The 18204-nt window shown below is 42.5% G+C and overlaps 1 protein-coding gene and 1 long non-coding RNA gene across 2 annotated transcripts in view; both read left to right on the top strand.

The window, feature by feature from the left end:
* Positions 1-3912, top strand: part of LOC131203490 (C-type lectin domain family 4 member F-like) — a 44664-nt gene extending 40752 nt beyond the window's left edge. Inside the window, exons 11-12 of the mRNA XM_058193797.1 lie at positions 388-495; positions 2394-3912. The gene's annotated coding sequence lies outside the window, so the exon portion shown is untranslated. The remainder of the gene's footprint in view (positions 1-387; positions 496-2393) is intronic.
* Positions 3913-5194: 1282 nt separating this feature from the next.
* Positions 5195-16581, top strand: LOC131203139 (uncharacterized). Its single transcript, XR_009156309.1, has 4 exons — positions 5195-5513; positions 6259-6410; positions 12532-12714; positions 16494-16581. It is a non-coding gene; the product is annotated as an uncharacterized LOC131203139 (long non-coding RNA).
* Positions 16582-18204: the final 1623 nt, after the last annotated feature.

The following is an 18204-nucleotide window of genomic DNA, read 5'->3' as shown; positions in this document are numbered from 1 at the left end:
CACACCCATCGAATCGGTAGTTAAATTTTTTGAAACCCACCATTGGTCCAAGGCCCGAATCTATCGGTTCCTTCTTGGGCTGGATGCCTTGACCCTTCAGTGGTGTGTCCAAACTCTGCTCCCACTTTTACTCAGTGAAGCCTGGCATGGATGTTGTGTCTATAATCTGAGGCCATCATAGAGTATAGGGCAGGTTTAACATCTCCTCCAAAGGTGAGCATTTCATGAAGGCTTCTTCATGAACAGGTTTGCTTGTTGAGGGCCCAGCTCTGGAGCAGTTGCAGATTAGGGTTCCACAGCATGTGAAAAGGCATCATGAAGATAGTGTGACCCATATTGTTACCTCTTAAGATCATTTCTAATCAAGTCTTCCTTTCCAAAAAACAGGCCCTCCAAACAAATTAGAACAATGTCTCCAAAGCTACAATTGTGCAACACTTGGCGTTTTCCTGCTCTTCTTTCTGTTTTTGTACACCCTTTGGTATATCAGATTATGTAAGTTTTTAATTTTATCCAGCTAACTAATCAATTCTGAGGGTCTGTAATGGTATGTGGGAATGAGTTTGGGAGACAGAGGGAGAATCCAAAGCCAGACAATGGTTGGCAAAGATCCAGGTTAGCCTGCAACTGCCATAGGCATGTGGGAAACATCTCACAAGAGACCCTCCCTAGTTTCTTGGGCTGTAAAGGCAAGGGGGGAGAGGTGCTGTTTCAGATGCTGTTAATATAACCTTGCAGTAAAGTCAAATTGCAGGTAGTCTTGACTTATGACCACAATTGATCCCAAAATGTCTTTTGCTAATCAAAGCAGTTGTTCAGTGAGTTTTGCCCACTTTACAACCTCTCTTGCTACAGTTGTTGAAGGCTTCATTTTGGCTGCCCAAGAACAAGCCTTCCAGACCAATTCCATGAAAGCAAAAATTCAACGCCAGTAACAAGAGCAAATGTCGCTTATGCAACGAGAAAGATGAAACAGTGGATCGCCTTTTAAGTGGCTGTAGCAAAATCTCACCTCATAATCAAATTGCAAAAATCATACATTGGTGCTCTCTGAGCTTGCTTGTTTTCTTGCAGGTGTTTCATTGCGCAAACTAAGTAACATCATCAGTGCTGGTAAGGAGTGCAATTTGCTGTAACACTGTACAGTGCTGTTAACACTGATGAGGTTACCTAGTTTGGAGAATAAAATGTATGCAAAAAACCAAGCAAGCTCAGAGAGTACCAAGGACCCCTCATGTCAACCCTGAGCTACAAATATTCTCCTTTATTACATCATACATTGGAAGCTTTGCCAGAAGTTTGGGTTCGAATGAAACAAGAATCACTGGGAACACCAAATTGACAAAATTCTTCAAAATAAGCACGTCAAGATCCTGTGGGACTTTCGGATCCGAACAGGCAGACATCTGGCCCACAACACGCCTGACATCATTATTATGGGGGGGGGGGAAGTCTGGTTCATTGATATTGCAATACCAGGTGATGCACAAATTGAAGAGAAAGAGCTAGAAAAAATAACAAAACATCGTGATTTGCAAATTGAAGTTTAGCAGCTATGGAGGAAGAAATCAATGGCTGTACCAATAGTATTAGGAACCTTTGGATCAATACCCAAAGGGCTGCCTAGATACATGGAAATTTTGAATTTATTCGACCTGGATATCCCAACTTTGCAGAAAACAAAAACCACCCTACTCCAAAGAGCTTATATCCTCAGGCGTTACTTTAACAGCTCTTAGGTCCATTGTTAGGACTTGAACTGTTAACCTTTTTACCAGTCCCAGACTGTGAATCGAGTTGAAGATTAACCATAATAATAATAATACAAGATTAAAGTTTCAAAACCCTGTGTTAACAAACGATTATTTTAATCAACTTGTGGAAAATTTACCACAGCCTGTTATCTATCCCAAATGATCCCAAAAGTTAAGCGTAATTTGTCCTGGATCAAATTCCCATGTTTGTTTCTTAATGCCATCCATCTCTTATCAATTGTTGTCTAATTAAATATCATAAACGTAATCTCCACAGTGATCTATCTTCCCAGCAAAGGCCTGATAGAAGTGGTTTCCAGTTAATAAATCGATTCCCCAATCTTCCTCAGCCCTTCTAGGAAAAAACAACTGGTCACTTCTCCATTCTGTCAAGCTTCTGGTACTGGAAAAGAACGCTGGCTGGAACTTCAAAGAGGCAAGGTTTATAGAAGGGGTTTGCCATTGCCTCCTTCCTAGGGCAGAGCCAAAGTGACTGGCCCAAGGTCACCTAGATGGTTTTGTGGCCAAGGTGGGGAAAGATTTCATGGTCTCCCTCCTTCTAGCCTGATGCCTTGACCACAACTCCAGATGGGTCTCAATCCAACTTATTATTATATGGTAATGAAACCTCTCCTTCAGGTGCTGTTGAAAAGGCAAAACGGGATCCACTTCGGAAAGCAATGACACAACTTAGGTATTATATGATAAAACAGAATGCTGAATTTGGTGCCCTTAATGGTAAGTAAAGAGTTCCACTCTGAATGTGCAGATGCATTCCTGTCCCCAAGGCCAGTGAGCCAGTGATGGGATTCAATTTTTTTTACTACCAGGTCTGTGGGCATGGCTTGGTGGGCGTGGCTTGGTGGCGTATCAGGGGAAGGACACTGTAACATCTCCATTCCCTCTCCACTCCAGGGGAAAAGACTGCAAAATCCCCATTTCCTCCCGATCAGCTGGGACTTGGGAGGCAGAGAATAGATAGGGGTGGGGCCAGTCAGAGATGGTATTTACCGGATCTCCAAACTACTCAAAATTTCCGCTACCGGTTCTCCAGAACTGGTCAGAACCTGCTGAATACCACTTCTGCATCGAGCCCATTTTCCTTCCTCTAGCTAGATTGGTGGGTTACATCGGAATGGAAAGTGCATTCGCATCCATCTGCTGCTTATCTACAACTTTCAGTCCCAGGTCAGAACAAACTAAGAAAGACCATCGTGGAGGGTGGGTTGGGGAGACAGAAGCTATCAAAATTCCCCATGGGAAATTCTAAGTGGACTTTGTCACAATGTCCTTGAGGAGCTACTCAATCTGCTTTGGGTGACTTGAAGAGGCCTTGAATTCTTCTCACTGGTTCTGCAGAAGAATCAGGCGCTATTAAAAAGTCCAGCTCCTTCCAGACAGTAAATAAATTGACAGGCAATCTACTGACACTCAGGGGAGGAGATCCATTCATTCATTGCTAACCTCCAGCCTCTCCACCAACCCGATGCCAGTCCACATTTCAGACATTGGTTCTTTTTTTTTTTGCCAATTCTTTTTATTTTTTATTTTTTCTAAATATAATAATAAAAAAATTATTGTGAACAAATTATTGGTCAGGTACATCCTTAAACATATTAAATTTCACCTCCATTATAATCTAATACAATATATTTTCTTCTCCTTCTTAAATTTAACTATTTATTTGCACAAATCTATTTTAAAAAAAAGAAATTCAAATTCAACCCATTCTGAAAGGTATTTAAATGAAGTCTAGTCCCCATATTTAATTTCTCAAAACATCATTAGTAGATTTTCTATTAACTTCTTAAATTTCACCAATCTGAACTTTATATCTATATTACTTATCAGAGGTCAGACCATCTAAAAACTCTTTCTTAAAACTGCCCAGCGATCACATAGCAATTTCTTTCTTACATAGGAATAGTCCTGAATTCACAAAGGCTATTCCTCCTTATCATCTTCCTTTGCCTCTAAATCAATAACATATATTTAAGAATTTTCCATCTAATCAGTTTTTAATACCAAACAAAAAATTTAGCATTTTAAAAGGGTAATTACTAGTTGTTTCCCCCAGTTATTCCTCCATTGTGTTTAACTGTTTCCTTAGGAGTTTTTAATCAAATGATTTTATTACCTTACTTATTAAAAGTGAGAAAAAATATATATAACTTTTTCCTCTGCATAGTAACATTCATTTCCCTCTTGTCCCAATTTATTCTGCAATCTTTCCCTCCATTCCCCAAAACATCATTATTATTTTTACTGTAATTGTCACTTCTAGTTAAATTCTTAACATAGATCTGCGAGCAGCCATTAAATTCTTTCTAAAAAATGTCGTGTGACCACATCAACAGAACCATCTATGTGGGAATAGTCTGCTATTCCATTCTTGCCTTCTTTCTCTGCCTTTGGATTCTTGCTTGAATAACCAATTCTCCACTTAATTCTGTAATCCAAAAACAAGCCATCTAAAGTTCTCTTTTAGAACTGTTGTGTAATCCCACCAACACCAGTCCTCATGGGAATAGTCATTAGGAAGCTATTTGACTCTTACAATCTTCCTCTGCCTTTAGATGTCACTCTTTAATACAATTGCAAATCACAAATAATAAGTAGCCATTTTGGTGCCAGCTTAAGTTTCTTTGTTCTCAGATGTTTTGGTACGTGGAGTCAATTTCCCAACATTTTTTCCTTAACTGTATTATAAAATTGCATTGTAGATATTTTAAACCCGGAGAAACAGTTTCTTTCTTTCATTTTTCTTCTATCTTTAATTGTCTTCTTTTTGAATTACGATCTCAGTTGGCACAGTGTCCATTTTATTTCTATAAAAATAAGCCACACCTTCCCTTTGTCTCAGCTTATTTGTCTTTGTCCAAGTTCTTGTCTCCTTTTAATAGTTTCTTTAAATTTCCAAAAGTTTAGGATAGAGGGATTTGAGATATTCGCTTAAAATCAGAAGAGGCCTTGAATTCTTCTCACTGGTTCTGCAGAAGAATCAGGCACTATTAAAAAGCCCAGCTCCTTCTAGACAGAAAATAAATTGATGGACAATCTACTGACACTCAGTAGAGCCATTCGTTCATTGCTAACCTCCAGCCTCTCCACCAACCCAATGCCAGTCCACAAGGCACAAGTTTTAGGTCATGGTTCTGAAAGGCCAGTCTTGTCATGGTTTTTTGGGGCTTGTTGCAGGGGTGGGTTGCTACCAGTTCGAACAAGTAGTAAACATTTTGAGTAGTTTGGAGAAACGGTAAATGGCATCTCTGCCTGGCCCCACCCCCCAATCTATTTGCTGCCTTCGGACTCCCAGCTGATCAGCTAGAAGGAAAAAATCAGGACTCACCTGACAAAGAAGAGAGAAAAAAAACCAAGACACCGTGGCTTTAAATTGAGAAGCCAAGAAGCCTCCCAACTGATCAGCTAGAAGGAAAAAATCGGGCCACACCCACAAAATAAGCCACACCCACTGAACCAGTATTTAGAACCCACCCCTGGTTTGTTGAGATTTGCCTCCAGGGACCTCGTAATGGGATCTTTCCTGGGAAGCAAAACACTTCCCAGCTGCAGAGACCAACAGATATCTTCATGCATGGAAGGAAGTGGGCTTTCAATAGACCAGGAAGCAGCTTCAGATCTGAAGAGGTGCTCTTGCTACATGTGTTTCAGATACCGATTTGCTCCTGGAAGTTGAGAAGGTGGCAAGAGTGTTGCTTCCATGGGCTCAAAAGATCAGAGAAATTCAAGCAGAGATTGGTAAGTTTCTCACAGACAGAGATGAGAAAGAATCCAGATAGAGGGATCGTTTTCTCCGAGTCAGTGTTTGGTGGTTTTTTTTTTGCCATTTCCTAGGCACCATCCATCTGTCCTGCAGACTGGGGCGGTGCACCCTGCTGTTTTTTAAGTATTGTCCTGGGCAGATGGTCAGCTATCCCAACTTGGTCAGTTAGAAAAGAAAGACTCTCGGGCTCATGATTAGTCAAAAGTGGTTACAGCAGAAGCAGAGCTGGATCTGGGGTTTTTGGGCCCAAGGCATATGGCTCCCTTGTTCCCACCCACCCCCATCCCCACCCCTGGTTACCAACAGGTATCCAATTCGGTGCTAACAAATTGTTTGGGTAAAAGTCCCTCTTTTTGTGGCCTGGATGGTCCTGCATTCCTTTGTGTGACCCAGTTGGGTACTGAAAACCTTTGCAAGAAAGTGACCAAACTCAGAGAGCACCAATGTTCCATCTTAAGGTACAGATATTCTATGAGATTTTAATATATTTAGTAGAGGATAAATTTTTTTTTACAGGACTTGCAATTTTCCTCCCAGAAAAGCTTTTCCCCCTTTGTTTTACTTTATTTTTTTCCATCTGCCCCAAGCCCACCTCCCCCACTTTGAAAACATGACTCTGCTTTTTTTCTTAAAATGGATTTTTAAAAAATGGATAAAAGTATTTGCCTAACTCTGCTCCTTCTAATTTTTCTTTCTTCTTTCCCTTTTCATGTCTCCAAGCTGACCTTCATTACAAACTGAATCATGACTGGACGGCCTATAACGGCCACCTTTATTTACTTAATTTTCAGTTTTTTGATTTTTCTGGCACAATAACTGAATGCAATAGAATTAAAGGTTACATAGCCGATGTTGAAGATGAAGCGGAGGAGGTAAGCGCCCTCCCTTCTCCCTTTTCTGATGGAATGACTGAGTTTGGTTGTTGTATCCTTCGGCTTTTGGTCTGTCCCCACCATCAGCCTGGCCTGGATCTGGCAGAAAAGGACACCAGCCTAAAACTGGCTGTGCCCGTCGCTGATCCCCCTCCTGCATCGTCCGTCTCTGGATAACCCCTGGATAGCAGGGCATCTCATTGAAAGCTGTCCTCATGCGTTCAGGCCAGGGCTGCAGGAGAGGGCTCAGAAGGGGCTTGGGTGGGATGGGGGGTGGCAGGCTTGGACCCACAGCTTGACTGTGGGGATTAAAGCAGGAAAGCACCTGTGGGGGCCAAAACTCAGCCGCTCTACCTGGGTGCTGAACAGAGCTGCAGGGAGTTCATTTTCAGCATGAGGTTCCTTCTCTTTCCAAGCTCCACCGGCCCTCCCAAAGCCTGGCAGCTCCCTTCAACCTGCCATGGAGTTTTGGGGCACAACTGTGGAATGGTCTAGGAGAGCCTGGCTCTCCCCGAATCCTGGTGGCTCACGGTAATCGGTTGGGCTGGGTGAAGGACCAGCTTTGGGGGAGAATGTAGGGTATTTTTCCAAGTGCAGCTCTTTGGAAAGCCCAGAGCAGGGTTAATCAACCTTTTTATACCTACCACCCACTTTTGTATCTCTGTTAGTAGTAAAATTTTCTAACCACCCACCGGTTCCACAGTAATGGTGATTTATAAAGTAGGTTGGGGGAGGGGGGGCACCGGCTACCAGCTCTGCTTGTCTGTTACAGCTGGGTGGTGTGGGGGGAGATGCGCGAGCTATTCTGGGACGAGGCTTTTTTGTTTGCGGTCGCACTATAGTGCCATTTAGATTCACTTATGTAACATGAACTAAACTTACGCGCGGGCGATACAAATAGTATTTTTTCAGAAATTTAAATTGTCATGGGGAATTTTATAAAAGCCTAATGAAAATGTTTTTAAATAATCCTATGAAAATTTTTTAAAAAGTCAATTAAATTTAAAAAAAAGAAAAGTGCTTCAGTATCGGACAAAACCCCTACCATCCACCATGAAAGCTGGAACACCCACTAGTGGGCGGTAGGGACTAGGTTGACTTCCACTGGCCCAGAGTATGTATGGATGTATGGATGTATTTTTTCAAGTACATATTAGATAATACATATAAATATAAACATGGTTATGAATACATGAAATAGGTACGAATAAAAGGGGGACAGTAGGACAGGGATGGTAGGCACACTGGTGCTCTTATGCACACCCATTACAGACCTCTTAGGAATGGGGTGAGGTCAACAGTTGACAGTCTAAGGGTAAGGTTTTGGGGGTTTGGGGATGAAAACACAGAGTTAGGTAGTGCATTCCAGGCATTGACCACTCTGTTGCTGAAGTCGTCTTTTCTGCAATTGAGTTTGGAGCGGTTCACCTTAAGTCTGTATCTATTGTGTGCTCATGTTGTGCTGAGTCTTTTTTTTAAAAAAAATATTTTTTATTGTATAAAATACCCAAAAAGAAAAGAAAATAGGAAATTAAGGGGAAAAAAGGGAACAGGAAAAGGGTGTGTGAAATACCAGGGGGAAGAGAAAAAGAAAGAAAAGAGAGCATTGACTTCCAACTCTTCCTAGCACAGTACATGATAAATATACTCCAACCTCAACTCTTTGCTTTACATATAAATATATAGCTAGATATTTCTATAACACCAAATCTTTCTAATCAACAAAACCAAAATCTAAGTTTCATTTTCCCCCACAAGCACAAATTCCAGAAGTGATATCTCAATAAGAACATATTTTCCTCTTTAAATAAATGTTCAGTTTAGCCATTCCTGCTTTATCTTCCTTGCTATGGAAATAGTATGTATTTCTATTTGCATCTAGCACAAAAAAACCCCATCTAATCAGAGCACAGCCAAGCTCCCACCCAATCAGTTCAAACCCCCACTAGCAGTTAAAAGGAAGAAACAGCTGCGAGCACACATTGCTCCCAGAAGCACGAAGCTGAAGCCTGAAGATGATGAATGAGACTTCGTCGAAACGTCACCAAGACACTTCCAATTTTACGCGGGAGAAAACCTGAATAACCAAAGACCTACATATAAACACCTGCGAAAACCTCAGAAAACAAATATACACACACACACACACATTTTGAGTTAAACCTTTCTGTTGCACATATCAGGCAGAGAAAAATGCATCCTGGTTCCAGTTAACTCGTTAAGTTTAAGTTATTCCTTCCAGCTTACCTTCATGGAGTAAAATCTTTTTCTTCTCTGGAAGTATCAAAAACACGTATTCCTTTCTTTTTAGCATGAAATCCTCAACCTTGTAATGTCCTTAAAGAAAAAGTCCCAAATTTGTCTTTTTCTAACCACTCTTCTTTCAATTGTGTTGAGAGATTTACATTTGAACCATAAAAGTGAGGGTGAAAATGCAAGTTAATATCAGTTCTTTCAAGGCTGCAACATACTCAGTGGTGAGATTCAAATAATTTAACAACCGGTTCTCTGCCCTAATGACAAGCTGGGTGGGTGTGGCCAACTTGACATCACTCAAGACGAGGGGTGCCTTGTCTGGCCTCACCCCTCCCCTCCTAGCCACTCCTCCCCTCCTTGTCCGGGTTCCTAAGGCCCCCAACAGGAAGCAGTTGTTGGAGCTAAGCAGCCACCACGAGAAAGATTTGGCAAAACAGCTGGCTCAGTTCAAATTGGATCTGGCCGAGAAGGAGGCTCAGCAGAAGCACCTCACTGAGGACTAGGAGCATAGGCTTTCCAAGCAGCTGAACAAACAGCTACCAGTTCTAGTGAACCAGTGCAAACTGGCTGAATCCCACCACCGGATATCCTCTGCATTTTCAGCGATTTGAAAATCTGCCTCTGCAGTTTGGTAACATATTTGCATCTCAGAAGTGCTTTGAAAGGATTTTTATCGTCAGAGAACAATTGGCCCACAAATTGGCGTATTTTTATTTAGAGACTTTTCAAGTATATCTCTAATATTTTGCTCCGCCATCTTGGCTTCCTCTTTTAGTCAAAATCAGAATCAGAAAAGTTTAGGCACCCGCAGCTAAGAAGATCAAGCTGCCAGTTACTACAATAGTAAACTAAAACCACAACTTTCAAATTTTATCTTTCTCTGTCAACTTTTCTTTTTCTCTCTCTCAGCAATCTTTCTTATTTGGCTTGTCTTAGCAGCCTTCTTCTTTGTTCTTTAAGACAAAAGACATCCCTGAACTTGCACAGGTCTTCAAAAAGGTAAAGCAGGCTATTGTTTATTTATTTTTATTTATTTATTTATAATTGAATTTGTATACCGCCCTTCTCACAAAGGACTCAGGGCGGTTAACTGCCAGTTTAAAAGACATAATAAATACAAATTAAAAACACAATAAAATTAATATAATTTGTGGCCGAAATACTAAAAAAGCTAACAATAGTAATAAAACTAAAACCCCATTAAAACTACATTTTTAGGCTAGCCCTGCTCGATGGAATAATAGAGTCTTCAGCTCACAGTGGAAGGTCCGAAGGTCGGGGAGTTGGCGGAGTCCCGGAGGCAACTCATTCCAGAGGGCAGGAGCCCCCACAGAGAAGGCCCTCCTCCTGGGGGCCGCCAGTCGACATTGTTTAACTGACGGTACCCCGAGGAGGCCCTCCCTGTGAGAGCGCACAGGTTGATGGGAGTCTGTTGGTGGCAGTAGGCGGTCCCGTAAATAGCCTGGTCCTAAGCCATGGAGCACTTTAAAGGTGGTAACCAACACCTTGAATTGCACCCGAAAGACCACCGGAAGCCAGTGCAGTCTGCGCAGGAGAAGTGTTACATGGGAGCTATGAGGTGCTCCCTCTATCACCCGCGCAGCCGCATTCTGGATCAGTTGGAGCTTCCGGGTGCTCTTCAAGGGGAGCCCCATGTAGAGAGCATTGCATTAGTCCAGGCGGGATGTAACGAGGGCATGAGTGACTGTGCAAAGGGAAACCCGGTCTAGAAAGGGACGCAACTGGCGAATCAGACGAACCTGATAAAAAGCCCCCCTGGCGATGGCTGTCAAATGGTCTTCTACAGACAGCCGTGCACCCAGGAGGACGCCTAAGTTGCGAACCCTCTCCGTGTGGGCCAACGACTTGCTCCCAACAGTCAGCAATGGAGTAAGCTGGCTGTACTGGGAAGCCGGCATCCACAGCCACTCGGTCTTGGAGGGGTTGAGCCGAAACCTGTTTCTCCCCATCCAGACCTGTAAGGCTTCCAGACGCCGGGACATCACTTCGACGGCTTCGTTGGGGTGGTCTGGGGTGGAAATGTACAGCTGGGTGTCATCAGCATACAGATGACATCGCATCCCAAAACCACGGATGATCTCACCCAGCGGCTTCATATAGATGTTGAACAGAAGAGGCGAAAGGACCGACCCCTGTGGCACCCCACATAGGAGGCGCCTCGGAGTCAACCTTTGCCCCCCTGCCAACACCATCTGCGACCGGTCGGAGAGTTAGGAGGAGAGCCACCGATAAACGGTGCCCCCCATTCCCAGCCTCCGGAGCCGCCGCAGCAAGATACCATGGTCGGTGGTATCAAAAGCCACTGAGAGATCTAATAGGACTAGGACAGAGGAACAACCTCTGTACCGAGCCCTCCAGAGATCATCAACCAATGCGACCAAGGCCATCTCCGTGCTGTAACCGGGCCGGAAGCCGGACTGGAACAGGTCTAGATAGACAGTTTCATCCAGGTACTGGGGGAACTGTTGTGCGACCACACTCTCAACAACCTTCGCCATGAAACGAAGGTTGGAGACAGGACGATAATTTACCAAAATGGCTGGATCCAGGGAAGGCTTCTTGAGGAGGGGCCTCACCACCGTCTCTTTCAGGGTGGCAGGGAAGACACCCTCCATCAAAGAAGCATTAACCATTCTCTGAAGCCAGCCACATGTAACCTCCCGGGTGACCAGTACCAGCCAGGAGGGACACGGGTCCAGTAAACATGTGGTCGCATTTGCTAGAAAGAGCCTCTATTAAATTGATTCATGATAGAATAATAATCTTTGAAGGTGATTAAGAAAGGAAGAAATAAAAGGCATAAGTCTTTTGACAAATAAATTTCAAAACGGAGGGCTTCTTTGACCCCAAACAGATTGCAGCCCCTCCCCTTCTAGTTTTTGGCATGCAGACAGCTTCTTAGTTACAATTCATTCAATTTTCACGGCACAGTACAACTACGCAAGAAATCTAAAGCTCACGAAGCCAATATTTAAGATGACAATGAGGAGATAAGTGGCCCCCCTTCTCCATCTTCTGATAGGATGACTGAGTTTGGTTGTTGTATCCTTTGGCTTTCGGTCTGTCCCCACTGCCATCCTGCCCTTGATTTGGCAGAAAAGGACACCAACCTAAATGTCAGCGTTCCAGAAGAACCTCTGCTCCAGTTAAAAACTCTGAGGCAAGCATTTTCTCAAATGCGGTATAAAAATTTAATAAAATAAATAAATAAATAAACTTCCATTTATTAGAGTAGGTATACTGGCACATCTTGGGAAAACCTGGATGGTTTTCCCTCAGTAAATCAAAACCCCCAAAACCATCCCCTCACTCATCAGTCAGTCACATACTCCAATCACCATCCGTTCCATCTCAAGACAGAACTCCAGGGGGTGAAATCTAAAAATTTTCCCTACCGGTTCTGTGGGTGTGGCTTAATTGTTGGGTGTGGCTTGGTGGTCAGAAGACTGGGTGGGCATGGCCAATAACAATAAATAATAAAAATAATAAACAAAGTATACAAAACAATAAGTGGTACCAAAAACCATCTTTCACACTTTACATACACACAACACAACACAACTGACACACACACAATGTAAAAGCAGCTGCACTTCATCCAAAGTGGCCCCTGCAACAAGCAGGAACCTCACACAGCCACAAAAAGCTCAAAAACCAACTTTCACACTTTACACACACACAACACAATTAACACACACACACACACAAAATGCCACATACAGCTTTGTGAGATTTTGTGTGTTTGTGTAGTTAGAGTGAACCACTACAGAAACACACCAAATCTCAGAAAGCTGCACAAATATTTTATTTTATTATTTTATTTTATTTATATTTTTTACTGTAGATCGGGGTCTCCCACCTTAGTACCTTTAAGATTTGTGGACTTCAATTTCCAGAGTTCCTCAGCCAGAAAAGCAGGCAGATTAGTTGCTTACTGAGGAAATGGATTAGCTAGCAACTGATTCTGCCTGCGTGCTGAATCTGCTCCTTTCGGGCTGGGAAAGCCATTGTTTAGATCAGTAATTAGGTAAGTACTTTAGAATCTCTTAAAAGGAGGTTTTCTACAAGCTCTTCAGTTGAAGAGAACATGTTTTTTAAGGTTCTGCTGATGAGGAACTCAGCTACAATCACCAGAGGAGCCTTTTAAAACTTTTTCCCCAACCTCTTCAGCTGAAGAGGTTGTTTAAAAAAAGAGTTTAAAGGGTTCTGATGATCTCACCTGGGATCCTCAAAGGCTTTTTTTTACTTTTAAAGGCATATTTTTGGCTGAAGAAAAACCGCTTTGCCACCGGTTCTCTGAACCTCCAGCTGCCATTGCTACCGGATCGGACAAGCCGGTCTGAACCGGGAGCATTTCACCCCTGCAGTACTCCAACCACTCCTTCTCCAGATACAGGTTCATCCTTACTTTGACCGATGGGAAGAATGCTGTTTTGTCTCAATACAAAACCCTCATATAAATCCCCCCCCTACTTTCCCACACATGAGAAGGTGGCAGCTTGGAAGCTTCCGGCTTAATATGGCTTCCAAAGCTGACACTAAAACTCCCTGTGCCCATCGCTGATCCCTCTCCTGCATCGATTGACTGTGGATAATCCCTGGAGAGCAAGACATCTGATTGAAAGCTGTCCTCATTCGTTCAGGCCAGAGGTGCAGGAGAGGGCTCAGATGGGCCTTGGGTAGGGTGGGGTGGGGTGGGGTAGCAGACCTGAATGCACAGTTTGACAATGGGGATTAAAGCAGGAAAGCACCCATGGGTGCCAAAACTCAGCAACTCTACATGGGTGCTGAACAGAGCTGCAGAGAACTCATTTTCAGCGTGGGATTCAGGCTGTTTCCAAGCTCTTGAAAGAAGACTCCCTGAGAGGCGTGGCCAGAGTCGCACCGACAAGACGAGGACTTTGGGAGCTCCCAAACACCCGTTGATATCTCCGTTGCCCGGGGGGGTCTTGTGATCTAAGTCATCCTGTAGGGACGACAAACAAGAGGAGCACGGACTATCCGGCATAGGGGAAGCGCAAACCCCTAGTCAGAACAGGAGAAGCTCCTCAAACTGGGCATTGGAGAAAGCGACCGTAGAAGTCACTAAAAACCTGGGGCAGCTGCAACGGAAGAGGAAGAAGAAAGACAGCGTGTGACATCGAGGTGAGAGACTTTGATATGTTGTGAAAGAAAAGTAGAGATTTTCTGCTACAAGAAGGCTGAAAGAAAGGGGTGAGAACGGGTGTGTATTCGTTCTCACACCTAGTAAATTAGCGGCGAAGAAAGCTTGAGGGGGGAAAAAAGCCAACTCTTAACTTTTATTGGAAAACCAAAGCGAAAAGTGGAAGATCCCTCATAAAATATAAGCAATTTGGACTTATTGATAGTAACTGGAGAAGTTGAGCCCTATTCTAGATGGGAATAGTAGAAATTGATAAAGGATACTTTGTAACCTAGTGGAAAAAAAGCTGAAAGTACAGTGTATTGCTGAAAGTGAGCCAACAGTGGCTGAAGAAAAAGTAAGGACATGATTTGCAACTAGGATGGCGTGCCTTTTTATGGTATGGGAGAAGTAAGATACGTACGTACTTTCATAGACATTACGTAAGAAATGCACTGCTATTGGCATGGGGGAAGGTCAGAGATAAATACTATATGAAAATTCCAACATAGTTATCAACAATGGAAGCTTTAATACATCCAAATACTTTTAGTCTTAGAAATATTGTTAGGTATAAGGACTTGTTAACAGATAGGAGGGAATTGAAGCAGAAACAAGATTTGGAAGAACAGGGGATTGAGTTAGATTGGTATATGTACATGCAAATACAAGCAAGATATCAGAAAGATGTTAAACTACAGTTTTTATATAGACAAGACTGAGCTGGATAGGATTCTCACAGGAACGGAGGACAAATTAATCAAAAAATTTATAACTTTTTGTTGGGGATTGAGTTAGAAGAGGAACAAGTAAAGGAAACTATGATAGCTTGGGCTAAAAATTTTGGATATTCAATAAAGGTAAATGCTATAGTACATATGTGCTAGTCGTAGACCTAGACAAATGGCAACAGCTATGGGAGAGGAATTATGAATTAACAATGTCCACTTCATATAAAGAAAATCAATATAAAATGTTTTATAGATGGCATATGTCATCTGAGACACTGGCAAAAATGTTAAAAGATAAATCAGCTAAATGTTGGAAATGTCATCAGTTACCAGGATCTTATTATCATATGTGGTGAACATGCTCGGAAGCCAAAAACAGTTGGGAGAAAATAAAGGGTTGGTTAGAAGAAATGACCCAACAACATATTGATTTAAAACCGGAGTTGTTTTTATTGGGGATCCTACCAGAGAAAATCAGTAAAGGAAAATATTTATTTGATTATACATGTAATTACAGCAGCAAGAATTGTTTTTTGCGCAAAATTGGAAAGCTGAGAAAATACCCCTGGAAGGAGAAATTATTAGAAAAATTTTAGACTGTGCAGAAACCGAACAGATTTAACTTTGATGATTAAAGAAAGAGAGGATTCAGAATGTTTTAAGATATGGGATAAATTTTACCATGGGTTAGAAGAAAGGTACAGATGAGCAATGGAAAATTATGTAAGAAAAGGATAATAATGTATCTGTGGAAAAATGGTAATAGTTTAAATTGGAATGAAGAAAGAAGAATCAACAAAAGATGGAGCCAGGAAGAAAACACCGAGACATCAAACGGAAGGAATTACTGATGTTTTAAATGTATGTTTGTGTATCAAGTATTTTTTTTTTTTAAAAAAAGAAGACTGTGCTGCAACCAAGGCTACCATAGAGCTGTTGCGGAGGTGTGGAGAGCTGCCAGTGTTGAGAAAGATGACCTTTCCTGCTAGCCAATAGTCTTGCAGGGCTCCTCCTTCCTGGAAGCCCCAAAACAGGGGCATTGAGCAGCTGCTTGGAAGGTGGAAAGAAGGTGAGCAGATATGTCCTCACCATCAATCTGAGGTGGCCAAGAGACTGTACTTCCTCCACTGTGAGTTGACCTGAGTTTGCATCAGACTGTGTTCATCGTGGAAGCACTGAAGATGGTTGCTGATTTCATGGGGACAAACTAAGGCCAGAGTGAGGGATGAGGGAAGACTTACAGGCTTAGGAGGAGATGAGACAAGGTCTTGGCGAACGGTGGAACAAAGTGGCTCCCTGGGGTTTTTTTTGGTTGTTTTTTTTATTTTGTCACGACATTATATACAAGCACATACATTGAAAGGAAACAATAGGACAGGAACGGTAGGCACTTTTGTGCACTTATGCACGCCCCTTATAGTCCTCTTAGGAATGGGGTGAGGTCAATGGTAGACAGTTTTTGGTTGAAGCTTTTGGGAGTTTGAGAAGAAATCAGAGTCAGGTAGTGCATTCCAGGCATTAACAACTCTGTTACTGAAGTCATATTTTCTGCAATCAAGATTGAAGCTGTTAACATTAAGTTTGACTCTATTGTTTGCTCTTGTATTATTGCGATTGAAGCTGAAGTAGTCTTTAACATTTCATTTCATTTCTCACCACGGTTAGGTGTAAATGTGGAATATCCCATAGACTAGGTTTGATCAGGACTGCCACAGTCCTGTTATAGTTTACCTCCTTGGTTCCTCCTGGATGTTCCCTTGTTTCAGGAACCTGATCTGCCCCACTCTTGGTGGTTGGAGCGTATGGGCTGCATTGCTGCTGCTTCTACGCATTCCTCCCTGATGCTTCTGGGGAGGCTCTGATTCAAAATGTCCTTCAGGTGAGAATCTCTCCATCGTTCACTGTAAATGATGCCTGGATTTTTTCTTTCAGAGGTTCTTAGAAGAAATAACTCAAGAGAGACACATTAATTACTGGATTGGATTGCGTTATCATAACAGGACATGGCGATGGGTTTTAAATGACGCTAAACCCTTTAAGACGTAAGTGTCTAATTTAAGTTTGTTTCTTATAGCCTGAAATGTCTTCAGATCTGAGACAGGTGACAGGCAATGCAATGATATATGCATGCTTATATGATTATAATTCAGTATTTTGTAAATGAGGACACAATAATAATGATATTTGTATGATTTTTCATCATACATATCACTATCACCCGTACTCTGTTGAGGACCTTGGAGTACTCATATCAAATGATCTAAGTGCCAAAGCCGACTGTAACAACATCGCCAAAAAGAGATTAAGGGTTGTAAACCTATTCTTGCGTAGCTTCTTCTCCGGTAATATTATACTACTAACCAGAGCTTACAAAACATTTGCTAGGTCAATTCTCGAATACAGCTCATCTGTCTGGAACCCGCACTGCATATCGGACATTAATACAATTGAGCGCGTCCAGAAATATTTCACAAGAAGAGTCCTCCACTCCTCTGCTCACAACAAAATACCTTATGCCACCAGACTTGAAATTCTGAGTTTAGAAAATTTAGAACTATGCCGCCTTTGGTATGACCTAAGCATAGCTCATAAAATCATCTGCCACAATGTCCTACCTGTCAATGACTAGTTCTGCTTCAACCACAACAATACACGAGCACACAATAGATTCAAACTTAAAGTGAAGTGCTCCAAATTCGATTGCAGAAATCATGACTTTAGTAACAGAGTTGTTAATGCCTGGAATGCACTACCAGACTCTGTGGTCTCTTCCCAAAATCCCCAAAACTTTAACCTAAAACTTTCTACTGTTGATCTTACACCATTCCTAAGAGGTCTATAAGGGGCATGCATAAGAGCACCAGCATGCCTACAGTCTCTGTTCTAATATTCCCTTTAATTGTATTCACTTTATGTATTCAATTCATGCTTACACACACACACACACACACACACACACACACACACACACACACACACGTATGTGTGTGTATATATATATATATATATATGTAGGTCTTTGGTGATTCGGGTTTTCACCCACGTAAAATTGGAAGTGTCTTGGCGATGTTTCGACGAAGTCTTATTCGTCATCTTCAGGCTTCAGCTTCGTGCTTCTGGGAGCAATGTGTGACTGCTGCTGTTTCTTCCTTTTTAACTGCTAGTGGGGGTTTGAACTGATTGGGTGGGAGCTTGATCCAATCAGAGCACAGCCAAGCTCATTGACAAACGAGTCCCTAACACGAGGAATGACACCAGACCCACACTCACGAGGTCCACACAGGATGTCACCACCACACATCCACCCAGAAAGCAGAGCCAAACCCACACTGATCATAAGCACGACCAAGGACCAGAAGCCAGACAGCAGCTGCAACATTAGCCATTTCAAACCCCTCCAATCCATACATGCAGCAGACTGACACCCACTATGAAGATGTAGCACGATCAAGACGCCAAACAACAGCAATGCAGCTCACCAGCTCAAATACCCCTGCAACTCAGACTAATCTGAGCACAACCAAGCCCCCACCCAAACAGGACACAACCCCAGCCAATCAGAGCACAAAAAACCCCCCATCCAATCAGAGCACAGCCAAGCTCTCACCCAATCAGTTCAAACCCCCACTAGCAGTTAAAAAGG

The sequence above is a fragment of the Ahaetulla prasina genome, chromosome 8 (genome assembly GCF_028640845.1).
Source record: "Ahaetulla prasina isolate Xishuangbanna chromosome 8, ASM2864084v1, whole genome shotgun sequence".
Taxonomy (NCBI): Eukaryota; Metazoa; Chordata; class Lepidosauria; order Squamata; family Colubridae; genus Ahaetulla; species Ahaetulla prasina.
The sequence above is the reverse complement of the archived record's forward strand: the minus strand, read 5'-3'. Positions and strand labels throughout refer to the sequence as shown.